The sequence below is a fragment of the Procambarus clarkii genome, chromosome 29 (genome assembly GCF_040958095.1).
Source record: "Procambarus clarkii isolate CNS0578487 chromosome 29, FALCON_Pclarkii_2.0, whole genome shotgun sequence".
Classification (NCBI taxonomy): domain Eukaryota; kingdom Metazoa; phylum Arthropoda; class Malacostraca; order Decapoda; family Cambaridae; genus Procambarus; species Procambarus clarkii.
The window spans coordinates 38,226,480-38,251,081 of NC_091178.1; positions in this window are offsets into that span (position 1 = coordinate 38,226,480).

Sequence of the window (24,602 nt, forward strand, 5' to 3'; positions counted from 1 at the left end):
AAATATGACCCATCGCCGTTTTCAGTAATTGGCATATTTTCAGTATAAAAAGTCGTAATTTGAAACTGAAATTAGGTGCAGAGAGTCAGAATTCGGCTCAAAAATCACGCTCAGGAGTCAAATTTCCGACATTTCAGACATTTTGAAAACTGCAGGGGGGTTTGGGCAAAATATGACCCATCGCGGTTTACAGTAATTGGCATATTTTCGGTATGATACGTCGTAATTTGAAACTGAAAATAGGTGCAAAGAGTCAGAATTCGGCTCAAAAATCACGCTCAGGAGTCAATTTTCCGACATTTCAGACATTTTGAAAACTGCAGGGGGGGTTTGGGCAAAATATGACCCATCGCCGTTTACAGTAATTGGCATATTTTCGGTATGAAACGTCGTAATTTTAAACTGAAAATAGGTGCAGAGAGTCAGAATTCGGCTCAAAAATCACGCTCAGGAGTCAAATTTCCGACATTTCAGACATTTTAAAAACTGCAGGGGGATTTGGGCAAAATATGACCCATCGCCGTTTTCAGTAATTGGCATATTTTCGGTATAAAAAGTCGTAATTTGAAATTGAAAACAGGTGCAGAGAGTCAGAATTCGGCTCAAAAATCACGCTCAAGAGTCAAATTTCCGACATTTCAGACATTTTGAAAACTGCAGGGGGGTTTGGGCAAAATATGACCCATCGCCGTTTTCAGTAATTGGCATATTTTCGGTATGAAACGTCGTAATTTGAAACTGAAAATAGGTGCAGAGAGTCCGAATTCGGCTAAAAAAATCACGCTCAGGAGTCAAATTTCCGACATTTCAGACATTTTGAAAACTGCAGGGGGTTTGGGAAAAATATGACCCATCGCCGTTTTCAGTAATTGGCATATGTTCGGTATAAAAAGTCGTAATATGAAACTGAAAATAGGTGCAGAGAGTCAGAATTCGGATAAAAAATCACGCTCAGGAGTCCAATTTCCGACATTTCAGACATTTTGAAAACTGCAGTGGGGTTTGGGCAAAATATGACCCATCGCTGTTTTCAGTAATTGGAATATTTTCGGTATGAAACGTCGTAATTTGAAACTGAAAATAGGTGCAGAGAGTCCGAATTCGGCTAAAAAATCACGCTCAGGAGTCAAATTGCCGACATTTCAGACATTTTGAAAACTGCAGGGGGGGTTTGGGCAAAATATGACCCATCGCCGTTTTCAGTAATTGGCATATTTTCAGTATAAAAAGTCGTAATTTGAAACTGAAATTAGGTGCAGAGAGTCAGAATTCGGCTCAAAAATCACGCTCAGGAGTCAAATTTCTGACATTTCAGACATTTTGAAAACTGCAGGGGGGTTTGGGCAAAATATGACCCATCGCGGTTTACAGTAATTGGCATATTTTCGGTATGATACGTCGTAATTTGAAACTGAAAATAGGTGCAAAGAGTCAGAATTCGGCTCAAAAATCACGCTCAGGAGTCAATTTTCCGACATTTCAGACATTTTGAAAACTGCAGGGGGGTTTGGGCAAAATATGACCCATCGCCGTTTACAGTAATTGGAATATTTTCGGTATGAAACGTCGAAATTTTAAACTGAAAATAGGTGCAGAGAGTCAGAATTCGGCTCAAAAATCACGCTCTGGAGTCAAATTTCCGACATTTCAGACATTTTAAAAACTGCAGAGGGATTTGGGCAAAATATGACCCATCGCCGTTTTCAGTAATTGGCATATTTTCGGTATGAAACGACGTAATATGAAACTGAAAATAGGTGCAGAGAGTCAGAATTCGGCTCAAAAATCACTCTCAGGAGTTAAATTTCCGACATTTCAGACATTTTGAAAACTGCAGGGGGCTTTTTGCAAAATATGACACATCGCCGTTTTCAGTAATTGGCATATTTTCGGTATAAAAAGTCGTAATTTGAAATTGAAAACAGGTGCAGAGAGTCAGAATTCGGCTCAAAAATCACGCTCAGAAGTCAAATTTCCGACATTTCAGACATTTTGAAAACTGCAGGGGGGTTTGGGCAAAATATGACCCATCGCCGTTTTCAGTAATTGGCATATTTTCGGTATGAAACGTCGTAATTTGAAACTGAAAATAGGTGCAGAGAGTCCGAATTCGGCTAAAAAATCACGCTCAGGAGTCAATTTTCCGACATTTCAGACATTTTGAAAACTGCAGGGGGGTTTGGGCAAAATATGACCCATCGCCGTTTACAGTAATTGGCATTTTTTCGGTATGAAACGTCGTAATTTTAAACTGAAAATAGGTGCAAAGAGTCAGAATTCGGCTCAAAAATCACGCTCAGGAGTCAATTTTCCGACATTTCAGACATTTTGAAAACTGCAGGGGGGTTTGGGCAAAATATGACCCATCGCCGTTTACAGTAATTGGAATATTTTCGGTATGAAACGTCGTAATTTTAAACTGAAAATAGGTGCAGAGAGTCAGAATTCGGCTCAAAAATCACGCTCATGAGTCAAATTTCCGACATTTCAGACATTTTGAAAACTGCAGGGGGGTTTGGGCAAAATATGACCCATTTCGGTTTACAGTAATTGGCATATTTTCGGTATGATACGTCGTAATTTGTAACTGAAAATAGGTGCAGAGAGTCAGTATTCGGCTCAAAAATCACGCTCAGGAGTCAAATTTCCGACATTTCAGACATTTTAAAAACTGCAGGGGGATTTGTGCAAAATATGACCCATCGCCGTTTTCAGTAATTGGCATATTTTCGGTATGAAACGACGTAATATGAAACTGAAAATAGGTGCAGAGAGTCAGAATTCGGCTCAAAAATCACGCTCAGGAGTTAAATTTCCGACAATTCAGACATTTTGAAAACTGCAGGGGGGTTTTGGCAAAATATGACACATCGCCGTTTTCAGTAATTGGCATATTTTCGGTATAAAAAGTCGTAATTTGAAATTGAAAACAGGTGCAGAGAGTCAGAATTCGGCTCAAAAATCACGCTCAAGAGTCAAATTTCCGACATTTCAGACATTTTGAAAACTGCAGGGGGGTTTGGGCAAAATATGACCCATCGCCGTTTTCAGTAATTGGCATATTTTCGGTATGAAACGTCGTAATTTGAAACTGAAAATAGGTGCAGAGAGTCAGAATTCGGCTCGAAAATCACGCTCAGGAGTCAAATTTCCGACATTTCAGACATTTTGAAAACTGCAGGGGGGTTTGGGCAAAATATGACCCATCGCCGTTTTCAGAAATTGGCATATTTTCGGTATAAAAAGTCGTAATTTGAAACTGAAATTAGGTGCAGAGAGTCAGAATTCGGCTCAAAAATCACGTTCAGGAGTCAAATTTCCGACATTTCAGACATTTTGAAAACTGCAGGGGGGTTTGGGCAAAATATGACCCATCGCCATTTTCAGTAATTGGCATATTTTCGGTATAAAAAGTCGTAATTTGAAACTGAAATTAGGTGCAGAGAGTCAGAATTCAGATAAAAAATGACGTTCAGGAGTCAAATTTCCGACATTTCAGACATTTTGAAAATTGCAGGGAGATTTGGGTAAAATATGACCCATCGCTGTTTTCAGTAATTGGCATATTTTCGGTATAAAAAGTCGTAACTTGAAACTGAAAATAGGTGCAGAGAGTCAGAATTCGGCTCAAAAATCACGCTCAAGAGTCAAATTTCCGACATTTCAGACATTTTGAAAACTGCAGGGGGGTTTGGGCAAAATATGACCCATCGCCGTTTTCAGTAATTGGCATATTTTCGGTATAAAAAGTCGTAATTTGAAACTGAAAATAGGTGCAGAGAGTCAGAATTCGGCTCAAAAATCACGTTCAGGAGTCAAATTTCCGACATTTCAAACATTTTGAAAACTGCAGGGTGGTTTGGGCAAAATATGACCCATCGCCATTTTCAGTAATTGGCATATTTTCGGTATAAAAAGTCGTAATTTGAAACTGAAATTAGGTGCAGAGAGTCAGAATTCAGATAAAAAATCACGTTCAGGAGTCAAATTTCCGACATTTCAGACATTTTGAAAATTGCAGGGGGGTTTGGGTAAAATATGACCCATCGCTGTTTTCAGTAATTGGCATATTTTCGGTATAAAAAGTCGTAACTTGAAACTGAAAATAGGTGCAGAGAGTCAGAATTCGGCTCAAAAATCACGCTCAGGAGTCAAATTTCCTACATTTCAGACATTTTGAAAACTGCAGGGGGGTTTGGGCAAAATATGACCCATCGCCGTTTTCAGTAATTGGCATATTTTCAGTATAAAAAGTTGTAATTTGAAACTGAAATTAGGTGCAGAGAGTCAGAATTTGGCTCAAAAATCACGCTCAGGAGTCAAATTTCCGACATTTCAGACATTTTGAAAACTGCAGGGGGGTTTGGGCAAAATATGACCCATCGCCGTTTACAGTAATTGGCATATTTTCGGTATGATACGTCGTAATTTGAAACTGAAAATAGGTGCAGAGAGTCAGAATTCGGCTCAAAAATCACGCTCAGGAGTCAAATTTCCGACATTTCAGACATTTTAAAAACTGCAGAGGGATTTGGGCAAAATATGACCCATCGCCGTTTTCAGTAATTGGCATATTTTCGGTATGAAACGACGTAATATGAAACTGAAAATAGGTGCAGAGAGTCAGAATTCGGCTCAAAAATCACGCTCAGGAGTTAAATTTCCGACATTTCAGACATTTTGAAAACTGCTGGGGGCTTTTTGCAAAATATGACACATCGCCGTTTTCAGTAATTGGCATATTTTCGGTATAAAAAGTCGTAATTTGAAATTGAAAACAGGTGCAGAGAGTCAGAATTCGGCTCAAAAATCACGCTCAGAAGTCAAATTTCCGACATTTCAGACATTTTGAAAACTGCAGGGGGGTTTGGGCAAATATGACCCATCGCCGTTTTCAGTAATTGGCATATTTTCGGTATGAAACGTCGTAATTTGAAACTGAAAATAGGTGCAGAGAGTCCGAATTCGGCTAAAAAATCACGCTCAGGGGTCAATTTTCCGACATTTCAGACATTTTGAAAACTGCATGGGGGTTTGGGCAAAATATGACCCATCGCCGTTTACAGTAATTGGCATATTTTCGGTATGAAACGTCGTAATTTTAAACTGAAAATAGGTGCAGAGAGTCAGAATTCGGCTCAAAAATCACGCTCATGAGTCAAATTTCCGACATTTCAGACATTTTGAAAACTGCAGGGGGGTTTGGGCAAAATATGACCCATTTCGGTTTACAGTAATTTGCATATTTTCGGTATGATACGTCGTAGTTTGTAACTGAAAATAGGTGCAGAGAGTCAGTATTCGGCTCAAAAATCACGCTCAGGAGTCAAATTTCCGACATTTCAGACATTTTAAAAACTGCAGGGGGATTTGGGCAAAATATGACCCATCGCCGTTTTCAGTAATTGGCATATTTTCGGTATGAAACGACGTAATATGAAACTGAAAATAGGTGCAGAGAGTCAGAATTCGGCTCAAAAATCACGCTCAGGAGTTAAATTTCCGACATTTCAGACATTTTGAAAACTGCAGGGGGGTTTTGGCAAAATATGACACATCGCCGTTTTCAGTAATTGGCATATTTTCGGTATAAAAAGTCGTAATTTGAAATTGAAAACAGGTGCAGAGAGTCAGAATTCGGCTCAAAAATCACGCGCAAGAGTCAAATTTCCGACATTTCAGACATTTTGAAAACTGCAGGGGGGTTTGGGCAAAATATGACCCATCGCCGTTTTCAGTAATTGGCATATTTTCGGTATGAAACGTCGTAATTTGAAACTGAAAATAGGTGCAGAGAGTCAGAATTCGGCTCGAATATCACGCTCAGGAGTCAAATTTCCGACATTTCAGACATTTTGAAAACTGCAGGGGGGTTTGGGCAAAATATGACCCATCGCCGTTTTCAGAAATTGGCATATTTTCGGTATAAAAAGTCGTAATTTGAAACTGAAATTAGGTGCAGAGAGTCAGAATTCGGCTCAAAAATCACGTTCAGGAGTCAAATTTCCGACATTGCAGACATTTTGAAAACTGCAGGGGGGTTTGGGCAAAATATGACCCATCGCCATTTTCAGTAATTGGCATATTTTCGGTATAAAAAGTCGTAATTTGAAACTGAAATTAGGTGCAGAGAGTCAGAATTCAGAAAAAAATCACGTTCAGGAGTCAAATTTCCGACATTTCAGACATTTTGAAAATTGCAGGGAGGTTTGGGTAAAATATGACCCATCGCTGTTTTCAGTAATTGGCATATTTTCGGTATAAAAAGTCGTAACTTGAAACTGAAAATAGGTGCAGAGAGTCAGAATTCGGCTCAAAAATCACGCTCAAGAGTCAAATTTCCGACATTTCAGACATTTTGAAAACTGCAGGGGGGTTTGGGCAAAATATGACCCATCGCCGTTTTCAGTAATTGGCATATTTTCGGTATAAAAAGTCGTAATTTGAAACTGAAAATAGGTGCAGAGAGTCAGAATTCGGCTCAAAAATTACGTTCAGGAGTCAAATTTCCGACATTTCAAACATTTTGAAAACTGCAGGGTGGTTTGGGCAAAATATGACCCATCGCCATTTTCAGTAATTGGCATATTTTCGGTATAAAAAATCGTAATTTGAAACTGAAATTAGGTGCAGAGAGTCAGAATTCAGATAAAAAATCACGTTCAGGAGTCAAATTTCCGACATTTCAGACATTTTGAAAATTGCAGGGGGGTTTGGGTAAAATATGACCCATCGCTGTTTTCAGTAATTGGCATATTTTCGGTATAAAAAGTCGTAACTTGAAACTGAAAATAGGTGCAGAGAGTCAGAATTCGGCTCAAAAATCACGCTCAGGAGTCAAATTTCCTACATTTCAGACATTTTGAAAACTGCAGGGGGGTTTGGGCAAAATATGACCCATCGCCGTTTTCAGTAATTGGCATATTTTCAGTATAAAAAGTTGTAATTTGAAACTGAAATTAGGTGCAGAGAGTCAGAATTTGGCTCAAAAATCACGCTCAGGAGTCAAATTTCCGACTTTTCAGACATTTTGAAAACTGCAGGGGGGTTTGGTCAAAATATGACCCATCGCCGTTTACAGTAATTGGCATATTTTCGGTATGATACGTCGTAATTTGAAACTGAAAATAGGTGCAGAGAGTCAGAATTCGGCTCAAAAATCACGCTCAGGAGTCAATTTTCCGACATTTCAGACATTTTGAAAACTGCAGGGGGGTTTGGGCAAAATATGACCCATCGCCGCTTACAGTAATTGGCATATTTTCGGTATGAAACGTCGTAATTTTAAATTGAAAATAGGTGCAGAAAGTCAGAATTCGGCTCAAAAATAGCGCTCAGGAGTCAAATTTCCGACATTTCAGACATTTTAAAAACTGCAGGGGGGTTTAGGCAAAATATGACCCATCGCCGTTTTCAGTAATTGGCATATTTTCGGTATGAAACGACGTAATTTGAAACTGAAAATAGGTGCAGAGAGTCAGAATTCGGCTCAAAAATCAGGCTCAGGAGTTAAATTTCCGACATTTCAGACATTTTGAAAACTGCAGGGGGGGGGGGTTTGGGCAAAATATGACCCATCGCCGTTTTCAGTAATTGGCATATTTTCGGTAAAAAAAGTCGTTTTTTGAAACTGAAAATAGGTGCAGAGAGTCAGAATTCGGCTCAAAAATCACGCTCAGGAGTCAAATTTCCGACATTTCAGACATTTTGAAAAGTGCAGGGGGGTTTGGGCAAAATATGACCCATCGCCATTCTCAGTAATTGGCATATTTTCGGTATAAAAAGTCGTAATTTGAAACTGAAATTAGGTGCATACAGTCAGAATTCAGATAAAAAATCACGCTCAGGAGTCAAATTTCCGACATTTCAGACATTTTGAAAACTGCAGGGGGTTTGGGAAAAATATGACCCATCGCCGTTTTCAGTAATTGGCATATGTTCGGTATAAAAAGTCGTAATTTGAAACTGAAATTAGGTGCAGAGAGTCAGAATGCAGATAAAAAATCACGTTCAGGAGTCAAATTTCCGACATTTCAGACATTTTGAAAATTGCAGGGGGGTTTGGGTAAAATATGACCCATCGCTGTTTTCAGTAATTGGCATATTTTCGGTATAAAAAGTCGTAACTTGAAACTGAAAATAGGTGCAGAGAGTCAGAATTCGGCTAAAAAATCACGCTCAAGAGTCAAATTTCCGACATTTCAGACATTTTGAAAACTGCAGGGGGGTTTGGGCAAAATATGACCCATCGCCGTTTTCAGTAATTGGCATATTTTCGGTATAAAAAGTCGTAATTTGAAACTGAAAATAGGTGCAGAGAGTCAGAATTCGGCTCAAAAATCACGTTCAGGAGTCAAATTTCCGACATTTCAAACATTTTGAAAACTGCAGGGGGGTTTGGGCAAAATATGACCCATCGTCATTTTCAGTAATTGGCATATATTCGGTATAAAAAGTCGTAATTTGAAACTGAAATTAGGTGCAGAGAGTCAGAATTCAGATAAAAAATCACGTTCAGGAGTCAAATTTCCGACATTTCAGACATTTTGAAAATTGCAGGGGGGTTTGGGTAAAATATGACCCATCGCTGTTTTCAGTAATTGGCATATTTTCGGTATAAAAAGTCGTAACTTGAAACTGAAAATACGTGCAGAGAGTCAGAATTCGGCTCAAAAATCACGCTCATGAGTCAAATTTCCTACATTTCAGACATTTTGAAAACTGCAGGGGGGTTTGGGCAAAATATGACCCATCGCCGTTTTCAGTAATTGGCATATTTTCAGTATAAAAATTCGTAATTTGAAACTGAAATTAGGTGCAGAGAGTCAGAATTTGGCTCAAAAATCACGCTCAGGAGTCAAATTTCCGACATTTCAGACATTTTGAAAACTGCAGGGGGGTTTGGGCAAAATATGACCCATCGCCGTTTACAGTAATTGGCATATTTTCGGTATGATACGTCGTAATTTGAAACTGAAAATAGGTGCAGAGAGTCAGAATTCGGCTCAAAAATCACGCTCAGGAGTCAATTTTCCGACATTTCAGACATTTTGAAAACTGCAGGGGGGTTTGGGCAAAATATGACCCATCGCCGCTTACAGTAATTGGCATATTTTCGGTATGAAACGTCGTAATTTTAAACTGAAAATAGGTGCAGAAAGTCAGAATTCGGCTCAAAAATAGCGCTCAGGAGTCAAATTTCCGACATTTCAGACATTTTAAAAACTGCAGGGGGGTTTAGGCAAAATATGACCCATCGCCGTTTTCAGTAATTGGCATATTTTCGGTATGAAACGACGTAATTTGAAACTGAAAATAGGTGCAGAGAGTCAGAATTCGGCTCAAAAATCAGGCTCAGGAGTTAAATTTCCGACATTTCAGACATTTTGAAAACTGCAGGGGGGGGGGGGGTTTGGGCAAAATATGACCCATCGCCGTTTTCAGTAATTGGCATATTTTCGGTAAAAAAGTCGTAATTTGAAACTGAAAATAGGTGCAGAGAGTCAGAATTCGGCTCAAAAATCACGCTCAGGAGTCAAATTTCCGACATTTCAGACATTTTGAAAAGTGCAGGGGGGTTTGGGCAAAATATGACCCATCGCCATTCTCAGTAATTGGCATATTTTCGGTATAAAAAGTCGTAATTTGAAACTGAAATTAGGTGCATACAGTCAGAATTCAGATAAAAAATCACGCTCAGGAATCAAATTTCCGACATTTCAGACATTTTAAAAACTGCAGGGGGATTTGGGCAAAATATGACCCACCGCTGTTTTCAGTAATTGGCATATTTTCGGTATAAAAAGTCGTAATTTGAAACTGAAAATAGGTGCAGAGAGTCAGAATTCGGCTCAAAAATCACGCTCAGGAGTCAAATTTCCTACATTTCAGACATTTTGAAAACTGCAGGGGGGTTCGGGCAAAATATGACCCATCGCCGTTTTCAGTAATTGGCATATTTTCAGTATAAAAAGTCGTAATTTGAAACTAAAATTAGGTGCAGAGAGTCAGAATTCGGCTCAAAAATCACGCTCAGGAGTCAAATTTCCGACATTTCAGACATTTTGAAAACTGAAGGGGGGTTTGGGCAAAATATGACCCATCGCCGTTTACAGTAATTGGCATATTTTCGGTATGATACGTCGTAATTTGAAACTGAAAATAGGTGCAGAGAGTCAGAATTCGGATAAAAAATCACGTTCAGGTTCAAATTTCCGACATTTCAGACATTTTGAAAACTGCAGGGGGGTTTGGGCAAAATATGACCCATCGCTGTTTTCAGTAATTGGCATATTTTCGGTATAAAAAATCGTAATTTGAAACTGAAATTAGGTGCAGAGAGTCAGAATTCGGATCAAAAATCACGCTCAGGAGTCAAATTTCCGACATTTCAGACATTTTGAAAACTGCAGGGGGGTTTGGGCAAAATATGACCCATCGCCGTTTACGGTAATTGGCATATTTTCGGTATGATACGTCGTAATTTGAAACTGAAAATAGGTGCAGAGAGTCGGAATTCGGCTCAAAAATCACGCTCAGGAGTCAATTTTCCGACATTTCAGACATTTTGATAACTGCAGGGAGGCTTGGGCAAAATATGACCCATCGCCGTTTTCAGTAATTGGCATATTTTCGGTATGAAACGACGTAATTTGAAACTGAAAATAGGTGCAGAGAGTCAGAATTCGGCTCAAAAATCACGCTCAGGAGTTAAATTTCCGACATTTCAGACATTTTGAAAAGTGCAGGGGGGTTTGGGCAAAATATGACCCATCGCCATTCTCAGTAATTGGCATATTTTCGGTATAAAAAGTCGTAATTTGAGACTGAAATTAGGTGCAGAGAGTCAGAATTCAGATAAAAAATCACGCTCAGGAGTCAAATTTCCGACATTTCAGACATTTTGAAAACTGCAGGGGGGTTTGGGCAAAATATGACCCATCGCGGTTTACAGTAATTGGCATATTTTCGGTATGATACGTCGTAATTTGAAACTGAAAATAGGTGCAAAGAGTCAGAATTCGGCTCAAAAATCACGCTCAGGAGTCAATTTTCCGACATTTCAGACATTTTGAAAACTGCAGGTGGGGTTTGGGCAAAATATGACCCATCGCCGTTTACAGTAATTGGCATATTTTCGGTATGAAACGTCGTAAATTTTAAACTGAAATTAGGTGCAGAGAGTCAGAATTTGGCTCAAAAATCACGCTCAGGAGTCAAATTTCCGACATTTCAGACATTTTGAAAACTGCAGGGGGGTTTGGGCAAAATATGACCCATCGCCGTTTACAGTAATTGGCATATTTTCGGTATGATACGTCGTAATTTGAAACTGAAAATAGGTGCAGAGAGTCAGAATTCGGCTCAAAAATCACGCTCAGGAGTCAATTTTCCGACAGTTCAGACATTTTGAAAACTGCAGGGGGGTTTGGGCAAAATATGACCCATCGCCGCTTACAGTAATTGGCATATTTTCGGTATGAAACGTCGTAATTTTAAACTGAAAATAGGTGCAGAAAGTCAGAATTCGGCTCAAAAATAGCGCTCAGGAGTCAAATTTCCGACATTTCAGACATTTTAAAAACTGCAGGGGGGTTTAGGCAAAATATGACCCATCGCCGTTTTCAGTAATTGGCATATTTTCGGTATGAAACGACGTAATTTGAAACTGAAAATAGGTGCAGAGAGTCAGAATTCGGCTCAAAAATCAGGCTCAGGAGTTAAATTTCCGACATTTCAGACATTTTGAAAACTGCAGGGGGGGGGGGGGGGGGTTTGGGCAAAATATGACCCATCGCCGTTTTCAGTAATTGGCATATTTTCGGTAAAAAAGTCGTAATTTGAAACTGAAAATAGGTGCAGAGAGTCAGAATTCGGCTCAAAAATCACGCTCAGGAGTCAAATTTCCGACATTTCAGACATTTTGAAAAGTGCAGGGGGGTTTGGGCAAAATATGACCCATCGCCATTCTCAGTAATTGGCATATTTTCGGTATAAAAAGTCGTAATTTGAAACTGAAATTAGGTGCATACAGTCAGAATTCAGATAAAAAATCACGCTCAGGAATCAAATTTCCGACATTTCAGACATTTTAAAAACTGCAGGGGGATTTGGGCAAAATATGACCCATCGCTGTTTTCAGTAATTGGCATATTTTCGGTATAAAAAGTCGTAATTTGAAACTGAAAATAGGTGCAGAGAGTCAGAATTCGGCTCAAAAATCACGCTCAGGAGTCAAATTTCCTACATTTCAGACATTTTGAAAACTGCAGGGGGGTTTGGGCAAAATATGACCCATCGCCGTTTTCAGTAATTGGCATATTTTCAGTATAAAAAGTCGTAATTTGAAACTAAAATTAGGTGCAGAGAGTCAGAATTCGGCTCAAAAATCACGCTCAGGAGTCAAATTTCCGACATTTCAGACATTTTGAAAACTGAAAATAGGTGCAGAGAGTCAGAATTCGGATAAAAAATCACGTTCAGGTTCAAATTTCCGACATTTCAGACATTTTGAAAACTGCAGGGGGGTTTGGGCAAAATATGACCCATCGCTGTTTTCAGTAATTGGCATATTTTCGGTATAAAAAATCGTAATTTGAAACTGAAATTAGGTGCAGAGAGTCAGAATTCGGATCAAAAATCACGCTCAGGAGTCAAATTTCCGACATTTCAGACATTTTGAAAACTGCAGGGGGGTTTGGGCAAAATATGACCCATCGCCGTTTACGGTAATTGGCATATTTTCGGTATGATACGTCGTAATTTGAAACTGAAAATAGGTGCAAAGAGTCGGAATTCGGCTCAAAAATCACGCTCAGGAGTCAATTTTCCGACATTTCAGACATTTTGATAACTGCAGGGAGGCTTGGGCAAAATATGACCCATCGCCGTTTTCAGTAATTGGCATATTTTCGGTATGAAACGACGTAATTTGAAACTGAAAATAGGTGCAGAGAGTCAGAATTCGGCTCAAAAATCACGCTCAGGAGTTAAATTTCCGACATTTCAGACACTTTGAAAACTGCAGGGGGGGGTTTGGGCAAAATATGACCCATCGCCGTTTTCAGTAATTGGCATATTTTCGGTATAAAAAGTCGTAATTTGAAACTGAAAATAGGTGCAGAGAGTCAGAATTCGGCTCAAAAATCACGCTCAGGAGTCAAATTTCCGACATTTCAGACATTTTGAAAAGTGCAGGGGGGTTTGGGCAAAATATGACCCATCGCCATTCTCAGTAATTGGCATATTTTCGGTATAAAAAGTCGTAATTTGAGACTGAAATTAGGTGCAGAGAGTCAGAATTCAGATAAAAAATCACGCTCAGGAGTCAAATTTCCGACATTTCAGACATTTTGAAAACTGCAGTGGGGTTTGGGCAAAATATGACCCCATCGCTGTTTTCAGTAATTGGCATATTTTCGTAAAAGTCGTAATTTGAAACTAAAATTAGGTGCAGAGAGTCAGAATTCGGCTCAAAAATCACGCTCAGGAGTCAAATTTCCGACATTTCAGACATTTTGAAAACTGAAGGGGGGTTTGGGCAAAATATGACCCATCGCCGTTTACAGTAATTGGCATATTTTCGGTATGCTACGTCGTAATTTGAAACTGAAAATAGGTGCAGAGAGTCAGAATTCGGATAAAAAATCACGTTCAGGTTCAAATTTCCGACATTTCAGACATTTTGAAAACTGCAGGGGGGTTTGGGCAAAATATGACCCATCGCTGTTTTCAGTAATTGGCATATTTTCGGTATAAAAAATCGTAATTTGAAACTGAAATTAGGTGCAGAGAGTCAGAATTCGGATCAAAAATCACGCTCAGGAGTCAAATTTCCGACATTTCAGACATTTTGAAAACTGCAGGGGGGTTTGGGCAAAATATGACCCGTCGCCGTTTACGGTAATTGGCATATTTTCGGTATGATACGTCGTAATTTGAAACTGAAAATAGGTGCAAAGAGTCGGAATTCGGCTCAAAAATCACGCTCAGGAGTCAATTTTCCGACATTTCAGACATTTTGATAACTGCAGGGAGGCTTGGGCAAAATATGACCCATCGCCGTTTTCAGTAATTGGCATATTTTCGGTATAAAAAGTCGTAATTTGAAACTGAAAATAGGTGCAGAGAGTCAGAATTCGGCTCAAAAATCACGCTCAGGAGTCAAATTTCCTACATTTCAGACATTTTGAAAACTGCAGGGGGGTTTGGGCAAAATATGACCCATCGCCGTTTTCAGTAATTGGCATATTTTCAGTATAAAAAGTCGTAATTTGAAACTGAAATTAGGTGCAGAGAGTCAGAATTCGGCTCAAAAATCACGCTCAGGAGTCAAATTTCCGACATTTCAGACATTTTAAAAACTGCAGGGGGATTTGGGCAAAATATGACCCATCGCCGTTTTCAGTAATTGGCATATTTTCGGTATGAAACGACATAATATGAAACTGAAAATAGGTGCAGAGAGTCAGAATTCAGCTCAAAAATCACGTTCAGGAGTTAAATTTCCGACATTTCAGACATTTTGAAAACTGCAGGGGGATTTGGGCAAAATATGACCCATCGCCGTTTTCAGTAATTGGCATATTTTCGGTATAAAAAGTCGTAATTTGAAATTGAAAACAGGTGCAGATAGACAGAATTCGGCTCAAAAATCACGCTCAAGAGTCAAATTTCCGACATTTCAGACATTTTGAAAACTGCAGGGGGGTTTGAGCAAAATATGACCCATCGCCGTTTTCAGTAATTGGCATATTTTCGGTATGAAACGTCGTAATTTGAAACTGAAAATAGGTGCAGAGAGTCCGAATTCGGCTAAAAAATCACGCTAAGGAGTCAAATTTCCGACATTTCAGACATTTTAAAAACTGCAGGGGGATTTGGGCAAAATATGACCCATCGCCGTTTTCAGTAATTGGCATATTTTCAGTATAAAAAGTCGTAATTTGAAACTAAAATTAGGTGCAGAGAGTCAGAATTCGGCTCAAAAATCACGCTCAGGAGTCAAATTTCCGACATTTCAGACATTTTGAAAACTGCAGGGGGGTTTGGGCAAAATATGACCCATCGCCATTCTCAGTAATTGGCATATTTTCGGTATAAAAAGTCGTAATTTGAAACTGAAATTAGGTGCAGAGAGTCAGAATTCAGATAAAAAATCACGTTCAGGAGTCAAATTTCCGACATTTCAGATATTTTGAAAACTGCAGGGGGGTTTGGGCAAAATATGACCCATCGCTGTTTTCAGTAATTGGCATATTTTCGGTATAAAAAGTCGTAATTTGAAACTGAAATTAGGTGCAGAGAGTCAGAATTCGGCTCAAAAATCACGCTCAGGAGTCAAATTTCCGACATTTCAGACATTTTGAAAACTGCAGGGGGGTTTGGGCAAAATATGACCCATCGCCGTTTACGGTAATTGGCATATTTTCGGTATGATACGTCGTAATTTGAAACTGAAAATAGGTGCAGAGAGTCGGAATTCGGCTCAAAAATCACGCTCAGGAGTCAATTTTCCGACATTTCAGACATTTTGAAAACTGCAGGGAGGTTTGGGCAAAATATGACCCATCGCCGTTTTCAGTAATTGGCATATTTTCGGTATGAAACGACGTAATTTGAAACTGAAAATAGGTGCAGAGAGTCAGAATTCGGCCCAAAAATCACGCTCAGGAGTTAAATTTCCGACATTTCAGACATTTTGAAAACTGCATGGGGGGGTTTGGGCAAAATATGACCCATCGCCGTTTTCAGTAATTGGCATATTTTCGGTATAAAAAGTCGTAATTTGAAACTGAAAATAGGTGCAGAGAGTCAGAATTCGGCTCAAAAATCACGCTCAGGAGTCAAATTTCCGACATTTCAAATATTTTGAAAAGTGCAGGGGGGTTTGGGCAAAATATGACCCATCGCCGTTTTCAGTAATTGGCATATTTTCGGTATAAAAAGTCGTAATTTGAGACTGAAATTAGGTGCAGAGAGTCAGAATTCAGATAAAAAATCACGCTCAGGAGTCAAATTTCCGACATTTCAGACATTTTGAAAACTGCAGTGGGGTTTGGGCAAAATATGACCCCATCGCTGTTTTCAGTAATTGGCATATTTTCGGTATAAAAAGTCGTAATTTGAAACTGAAAATAGGTGCAGAGAGTCAGAATTCGGCTCAAAAATCACGCTCAGGAGTCAAATTTCCTACAATTCAGACATTTTGAAAACTGCAGGGGGGTTTGGGCAAAATATGACCCATCGCCGCTTTCAGTAATTGGCATATTTTCAGTATAAAAAGTCGTAATTTGAAACTGAAATTAGGTGCAGAGTGTCAGAATTCGGCTCAAAAATCACGCTCAGGAGTCAAATTTCCGACATTTCAGACATTTTGAAAACTGCAGGGGTGGTTTGGGCAAAATATGACCCATCGCGGTTTACAGTAATTGGCATATTTTCGGTATGAAACGTCGTAATTTGAAACTGAAAATAGGTGCAGAGAGTCCGAATTCGGCTAAAAAATCACGCTCAGGAGTCAAATTTCCGACATTTCAGACATTTTGAAAACTGCAGGGGGTTTGGGAAAAATATGACCCATCGCCGTTTTCAGTAATTGGCATATTTTCGGTATAAAAAGTCGTAATTTGAAACTGAAAATAGGTGCAGAGAGTCAGAATTCGGATAAGAAATCACGATCAGGAGTCAAATTTCCGACATTTCAGACATTTTGAAAACTGCAGGGGGGTTTGGGCAAAATATGACCCATCGCCGTTTTCAGTAATTGGCATATGTTCGGTATAAAAAGTCGTAATATGAAACTGAAAATAGGTGCAGAGAGTCAGAATTCGGATAAAAAATCACGCTCAGGAGTCCAATTTCTGACATTTCAGACATTTTGTAAACTGCAGTGGGGTTTGGGCAAAATATGACCCATCGCTGTTTTCAGTAATTGGAATATTTTCGGTATGAAACGTCGTAATTTGAAACTGAAAATAGGTGCAGAGAGTCCGAATTCGGCTAAAAAATCACGCTCAGGAGTCAAATTGCCGACATTTCAGACATTTTGAAAACTGCAGGGGGGGTTTGGGCAAAATATGACCCATCGCCGTTTTCAGTAATTGGCATATTTTCAGTATAAAAAGTCGTAATTTGAAACTGAAATTAGGTGCAGAGAGTCAGAATTCGGCTCAAAAATCACGCTCAGGAGTCAAATTTCTGACATTTCAGACATTTTGAAAACTGCAGGGGGGTTTGGGCAAAATATGACCCATCGCGGTTTACAGTAATTGGCATATTTTCGGTATGAAACTTCGTAATTTTAAACTGAAAATAGGTGCAGAGAGTCAGAATTCGGCTCAAAAATCACGCTCAGGAGTCAAATTTCCGACATTTCAGACATTTTAAAAACTGCAGAGGGATTTGGGCAAAATATGACCCATCGCCGTTTTCAGTAATTGGCATATTTTCGGTATGAAACGACGTAATATGAAACTGAAAATAGGTGCAGAGAGTCAGAATTCGGCTCAAAAATCACGCTCAGGAGTTAAATTTCCGACATTTCAGACATTTTGAAAACTGCAGGGGGCTTTTTGCAAAATATGACACATCGCCGTTTTCAGTAATTGGCATATTTTCGGTATAAAAAGTCGTAATTTGAAATTGAAAACAGGTGCAGAGAGTCAGAATTCGGCTCAAAAATCACGCTCAGGGGTCAAATTTCCGACATTTTAGACATTTTGAAAACTGCAGGGGGGTTTGGGCAAAATATGACCCATCGCCGTTTTCAGTAATTGGCATATTTTCGGTATGAAACGTCGTAATTTGAAACTGAAAATAGGTGCAGAGAGTCCGAATTCGGCTAAAAAATCACGCTCAGGAGTCAATTTTCCGATATTTCAGACATTTTGAAAACTGCAGGGGGGTTTGGGCAAAATATGACCCATCGCCGTTTACAGTAATTGGCATATTTTCGGTATGAAACGTCGTAATTTTAAACTGAAAATAGGTGCAGAGAGTCAGAATTCGGCTCAAAAATCACGCTCATGAGTCAAATTTCCGACATTTCAGACATTTTGAAAACTGCAGGGGGGTTTGGGCAAAATATGACCCATTTCGGTTTACAGTAATTGGCATTTTTCCGGTATGATACGTCGTAATTTGTAACTGAAAATAGGTGCAGAGAGTCAGAATTCGGCTCAAAAATCACGCTCAGGAGTCAAATTTCCGACATTTCAGACATTTTAAAAACTGCAGGGGAATTTAAGCAAAATATGACCCATCGCCGTTTTCAGTAATTGGCATATTTTCGGTATGAAACTACGTAATATGAAACTGAAAATAGGTGCAGAGAGTCAGAATTCGGTTCAAAAATCACGCTCAGGAGGTAAATTTCCGACATTTCAGACATTTTGAAAACTGCAGGGGGGTTTTGGCAAAATATGACACATCGCCGTTTTCAGTAATTGGCATATTTTCGGTATAAAAAGTCGTAATTTGAAATTGAAAACAGGTGCAGAGAGTCAGAATTTGGCTCAAAAATCACGCTCAAGAGTCAAATTTTAGACATTTCAGACATTTTGAAAACTGCAGGGGGGTTTGGGCAAAATATGACCCATCGCCGTTTTCAGTAATTGGCATATTTTCGGTATGAAACGTCGTAATTTGAAACTGAAAATAGGTGCAGAGAGTCCGAATTCGGCTAAAAAATCACGCTCAGGAGTCAAATTTCCGACATTTCAGACATTTTGAAAACTGCAGGGGGTTTTGGAAAAATATGACCCATCGCCGTTTTCAGTAATTGGCATATGTTCGGTATAAAAAGTCGTAATTTGAAACTGAAAATAGGTGCAGAGAGTCAGAATTCGGATAAAAAATCACGATCAGGAGTCAAATTTCCGACATTTCAGACATTTTGAAAACTGCAGGGGGGTTTGGGCAAAATATGACCCATCGCCGTTTTCAGTAATTGGCATATGTTCGGTATAAAAAGTCGTAATATGAAACTGAAAATAGGTGCAGAGAGTCAGAATTCGGATAAAAAATCACGCTCAGGAGTCAAATTTCCGACATTTCAGACATTTTGAAAACTGCAGTGGGGTTTGGGCAAAATATGACCCATCGCTGTTTTCAGTAATTGGAATATTTTCGGTATGAAACGTCGTAATTTGAAACTGAAAATAGGTGCAGAGAGTCCGAATTCGGCTAAAAAATCACGCTCAGGAGTCAAATTGCCGACATTTCAGACATTTTGAAAACTGCAGGGGGTTTGGGCAAAATATGACCCATCGCCGTTTTCAGTAATTGGCATATTTTCGGTATAAAAAGTCGTAATTTGAAACTGAAAATAGGTGCAGCGAGTCAGAATTCGGATAAAAAAACACGCTCAGGAGTCAAATTTCCGACATTTCAGACATTTTGAAAACTGCAGAGGGGGTTTGGGCAAAATATGACCCATCGCTGTTTTCAGTAATTGGCATATTTTCAGTATAAAAAGTCGTAATTTGAAACTGAAATTAGGTGCAGAGAGTCAGAATTCGGCTCAAAATCACGCTCAGGAGTCAAATTTCCTACAATTCAGACATTTTGAAAACTGCAGGGGGGTTTGGGCAAAATATGACCCATCGCCGCTTTCAGTAATTGGCATATTTTCAGTATAAAAAGTCGTAATTTGAAACTGAAATTAGGTGCAGAGTGTCAGAATTCAGCTCAAAAATCACGCTCAGGAGTCAAATTTCCGACATTTCAGACATTTTGAAAACTGCAGGGGTGGTTTGGGCAAAATATGACCCATCGCCGTTTACAGTAATTGGCATATTTTCGGTATGAAACGTCGTAATTTGAAACTGAAAATAGGTGCAGAGAGTCCGAATTCGGCTAAAAAATCACGCTCAGGAGTCAAATTTCCGACATTTCAGACATTTTGAAAACTGCAGGGGGTTTGGGAAAAATATGACCCATCGCCGTTTTCAGTAATTGGCATATTTTCGGTATAAAAAGTCGTAATTTGAAACTGAAAATAGGTGCAGAGAGTCAGAATTCGGATAAAAAATCACGATCAGGAGTCAAATTTCCGACATTTCAGACATTTTGAAAACTGCAGGGGGGTTTGGGCAAAATATGACCCATCGCCGTTTTCAGTAATTGGCATATGTTCGGTATAAAAAGTCGTAATATGAAACTGAAAATAGGTGCAGAGAGTCAGAATTCGGATAAAAAATCACGCTCAGGAGTCCAATTTCTGACATTTCAGACATTTTGTAAACTGCAGTGGGGTTTGGGCAAAATATGACCCATCGCTGTTTTCAGTAATTGGAATATTTTCGGTATGAAACGTCGTAATTTGAAACTGAAAATAGGTGCAGAGAGTCCGAATTCGGCTAAAAAATCACGCTCAGGAGTCAAATTGCCGACATTTCAGACATTTTGAAAACTGCAGGGGGGGTTTGGGCAAAATATGACCCATCGCCGTTTTCAGTAATTGGCATATTTTCAGTATAAAAAGTCGTAATTTGAAACTGAAATTAGGTGCAGAGAGTCAGAATTCGGCTCAAAAATCACGCTCAGGAGTCAAATTTCTGACATTTCAGACATTTTGAAAACTGCAGGGGGGTTTGGGCAAAATATGACCCATCGCGGTTTACAGTAATTGGCATATTTTCGGTATGATACGTCGTAATTTGAAACTGAAAATAGGTGCAAAGAGTCAGAATTCGGCTCAAAAATCACGCTCAGGAGTCAATTTTCCGACATTTCAGACATTTTGAAAACTGCAGGGGGGTTTGGGCAAAATATGACCCATCGCCGTTTACAGTAATTGGAATATTTTCGGTATGAAACGTCGTAATTTTAAACTGAAAATAGGTGCAGAGAGTCAGAATTCGGCTCAAAAATCACGCTCAGGAGTCAAATTTCCGACATTTCAGACATTTTAAAAACTGCAGAGGGATTTGGGCAAAATATGACCCATCGCCGTTTTCAGTAATTGGCATATTTTCGGTATGAAACGACGTAATATGAAACTGAAAATAGGTGCAGAGAGTCAGAATTCGGCTCAAAAATCACGCTCAGGAGTTAAATTTCCGACATTTCAGACATTTTGAAAACTGCAGGGGGCTTTTTGCAAAATATGACACATCGCCGTTTTCAGTAATTGGCATATTTTCGGTATAAAAAGTCGTAATTTGAAATTGAAAACAGGTGCAGAGAGTCAGAATTCGGCTCAAAAATCACGCTCAGGGGTCAAATTTCCGACATTTCAGACATTTTGAAAACTGCAGGGGGGTTTGGGCAAAATATGACCCATCGCCGTTTACAGTAATTGGCATATTTTCGGTATGAAACGTCGTAATTTTAAACTGAAAATAGGTGCAGAGAGTCAGAATTCGGCTCAAAAATCACGCTCATGAGTCAAATTTCCGACATTACAGACATTTTGAAAACTGCAGGGGGGTTTGGGCAAAATATGACCCATTTCGGTTTACAGTAATTGGCATATTTCCGGTATGATACGTCGTAATTTGTAACTGAAAATAGGTGCAGAGAGTCAGAATTCGGCTCAAAAATCACGCTCAGGAGTCAAATTTCCGACATTTCAGACATTTTAAAAACTGCAGGGGAATTTAAGCAAAATATGACCCATCGCCGTTTTCAGTAATTGGCATATTTTCGGTATGAAACTACGTAATATGAAACTGAAAATAGGTGCAGAGAGTCAGAATTCGGTTCAAAAATCACGCTCAGGAGTTAAATTTCCGACATTTCAGACATTTTGAAAACTGCAGGGGGGTTTTGGCAAAATATGACACATCGCCGTTTTCAGTAATTGGCATATTTTCGGTATAAAAAGTCGTAATTTGAAATTGAAAACAGGTGCAGAGAGTCAGAATTTGGCTCAAAAATCACGCTCAAGAGTCAAATTTTAGACATTTCAGACATTTTGAAAACTGCAGGGGGGTTTGGGCAAAATATGACCCATCGCCGTTTTCAGTAATTGGCATATTTTCGGTATGAAACGTCGTAATTTGAAACTGAAAATAGGTGCAGAGAGTCCGAATTCGGCTAAAAAATCACGCTCAGGAGTCAAATTTCCGACATTTCAGACATTTTGAAAACTGCAGGGGGTTTGGGAAAAATATGACCCATCGCCGTTTTCAGTAATTGGCATATGTTCGGTATAAAAAGTCGTAATTTGAAACTGAAAATAGGTGCAGAGAGTCAGAATTCGGCTCGAAAATCACGCTCAGGAGTCAAATTTCCGACATTTCAGACATTTTGAAAACTGCAGGGGGGTTTGGGCAAAATATGACCCATCGCCGTTTTCAGTAATTGGCATATGTTCGGTATAAAAAGTCGCAATATGAAACTGAAAATAGGTGCAGAGAGTCAGAATTCGGATAAAAAATCACGCTCAGGAGTCAAATTTCCGACATTTCAGACATTTTGAAAACTGCAGTGGGGTTTGGGCAAAATATGACCCATCGGTGTTTTCAGTAATTGGAATATTTTCGGTATGAAACGTCGTAATTTGAAACTGAAAATAGGTGCAGAGAGTCCGAATTCGGCTAAAAAATCACGCTCAGGAGTCAAATTGCCGACATTTCAGACATTTTGAAAACTGCAGGGGGTTTGGGCAAAATATGACCCATCGCCGTTTTCAGTAATTGGCATATTTTCGGTATAAAAAGTCGTAATTTGAAACTGAAAATAGGTGCAGCGAGTCAGAATTCGGATAAAAAAACACGCTCAGGAGTCAAATTTCCGACATTTCAGACATTTTGAAAACTGCAGAGGGGGTTTGGGCAAAATATGACCCATCGCTGTTTTCAGTAATTGGCATATTTTCAGTATAAAAAGTCGTAATTTGAAACTGAAATTAGGTGCAGAGAGTCAGAATTCGGCTCAAAATCACGCTCAGGAGTCAAATTTCCGACATTTCAGACATTTTGAAAACTACAGGGGGGTTTGGGCAAAATATGACCCATCGTGGTTTACTGTAATTGGCATATTTTCGGTATGATACTTCGTAATTTGAAACTGAAAATAGGTGCAGAGAGTCAGAATTCGGCTCAAAAATCACGCTCAGGAGTCAAATTTCCGACATTTCAGACATTTTAAAAACTGCAGGGGAATTTAAGCAAAATATGACCCATCGCCGTTTTCAGTAATTGGCATATTTTCGGTATGAAACTACGTAATATGAAACTGAAAATAGGTGCAGAGAGTCAGAATTCGGTTCAAAAATCACGCTCAGGAGTTAAATTTCCGACATTTCAGACATTTTGAAAACTGCAGGGGGGTTTTGGCAAAATATGACACATCGCCGTTTTCAGTAATTGGCATATTTTCGGTATAAAAAGTCGTAATTTGAAATTGAAAACAGGTGCAGAGAGTCAGAATTTGGCTCAAAAATCACGCTCAAGAGTCAAATTTTAGACATTTCAGACATTTTGAAAACTGCAGGGGGGTTTGGGCAAAATATGACCCATCGCCGTTTTCAGTAATTGGCATATTTTCGGTATGAAACGTCGTAATTTGAAACTGAAAATAGGTGCAGAGAGTCCGAATTCGGCTAAAAAATCACGCTCAGGAGTCAAATTTCCGACATTTCAGACATTTTGAAAACTGCAGGGGGTTTGGGAAAAATATGACCCATCGCCGTTTTCAGTAATTGGCATATGTTCGGTATAAAAAGTCGTAATTTGAAACTGAAAATAGGTGCAGAGAGTCAGAATTCGGCTCGAAAATCACGCTCAGGAGTCAAATTTCCGACATTTCAGACATTTTGAAAACTGCAGGGGGGTTTGGGCAAAATATGACCCATCGCCGTTTTCAGTAATTGGCATATGTTCGGTATAAAAAGTCGTAATATGAAACTGAAAATAGGTGCAGAGAGTCAGAATTCGGATAAAAAATCACGCTCAGGAGTCAAATTTCCGACATTTCAGACATTTTGAAAACTGCAGTGGGGTTTGGGCAAAATATGACCCATCGGTGTTTTCAGTAATTGGAATATTTTCGGTATGAAACGTCGTAATTTGAAAGTGAAAATAGGTGCAGAGAGTCCGAATTCGGCTAAAAAATCACGCTCAGGAGTCAAATTGCCGACATTTCAGACATTTTGAAAACTGCAGGGGGTTTGGGCAAAATATGACCCATCGCCGTTTTCAGTAATTGGCATATTTTCGGTATAAAAAGTCGTAATTTGAAACTGAAAATAGGTGCAGCGAGTCAGAATTCGGATAAAAAAACACGCTCAGGAGTCAAATTTCCGACATTTCAGACATTTTGAAAACTGCAGAGGGGGTTTGGGCAAAATATGACCCATCGCTGTTTTCAGTAATTGGCATATTTTCAGTATAAAAAGTCGTAATTTGAAACTGAAATTAGGTGCAGAGAGTCAGAATTCGGCTCAAAATCACGCTCAGGAGTCAAATTTCCGACATTTCAGACATTTTGAAAACTACAGGGGGGTTTGGGCAAAATATGACCCATCGTGGTTTACAGTAATTGGCATATTTTCGGTATGATACTTCGTAATTTGAAACTGAAAATAGGTGCAAAGAGTCAGAATTCGGCTCAAAAATCACGCTCAGGAGTCAATTTTCCGACATTTCAGACAT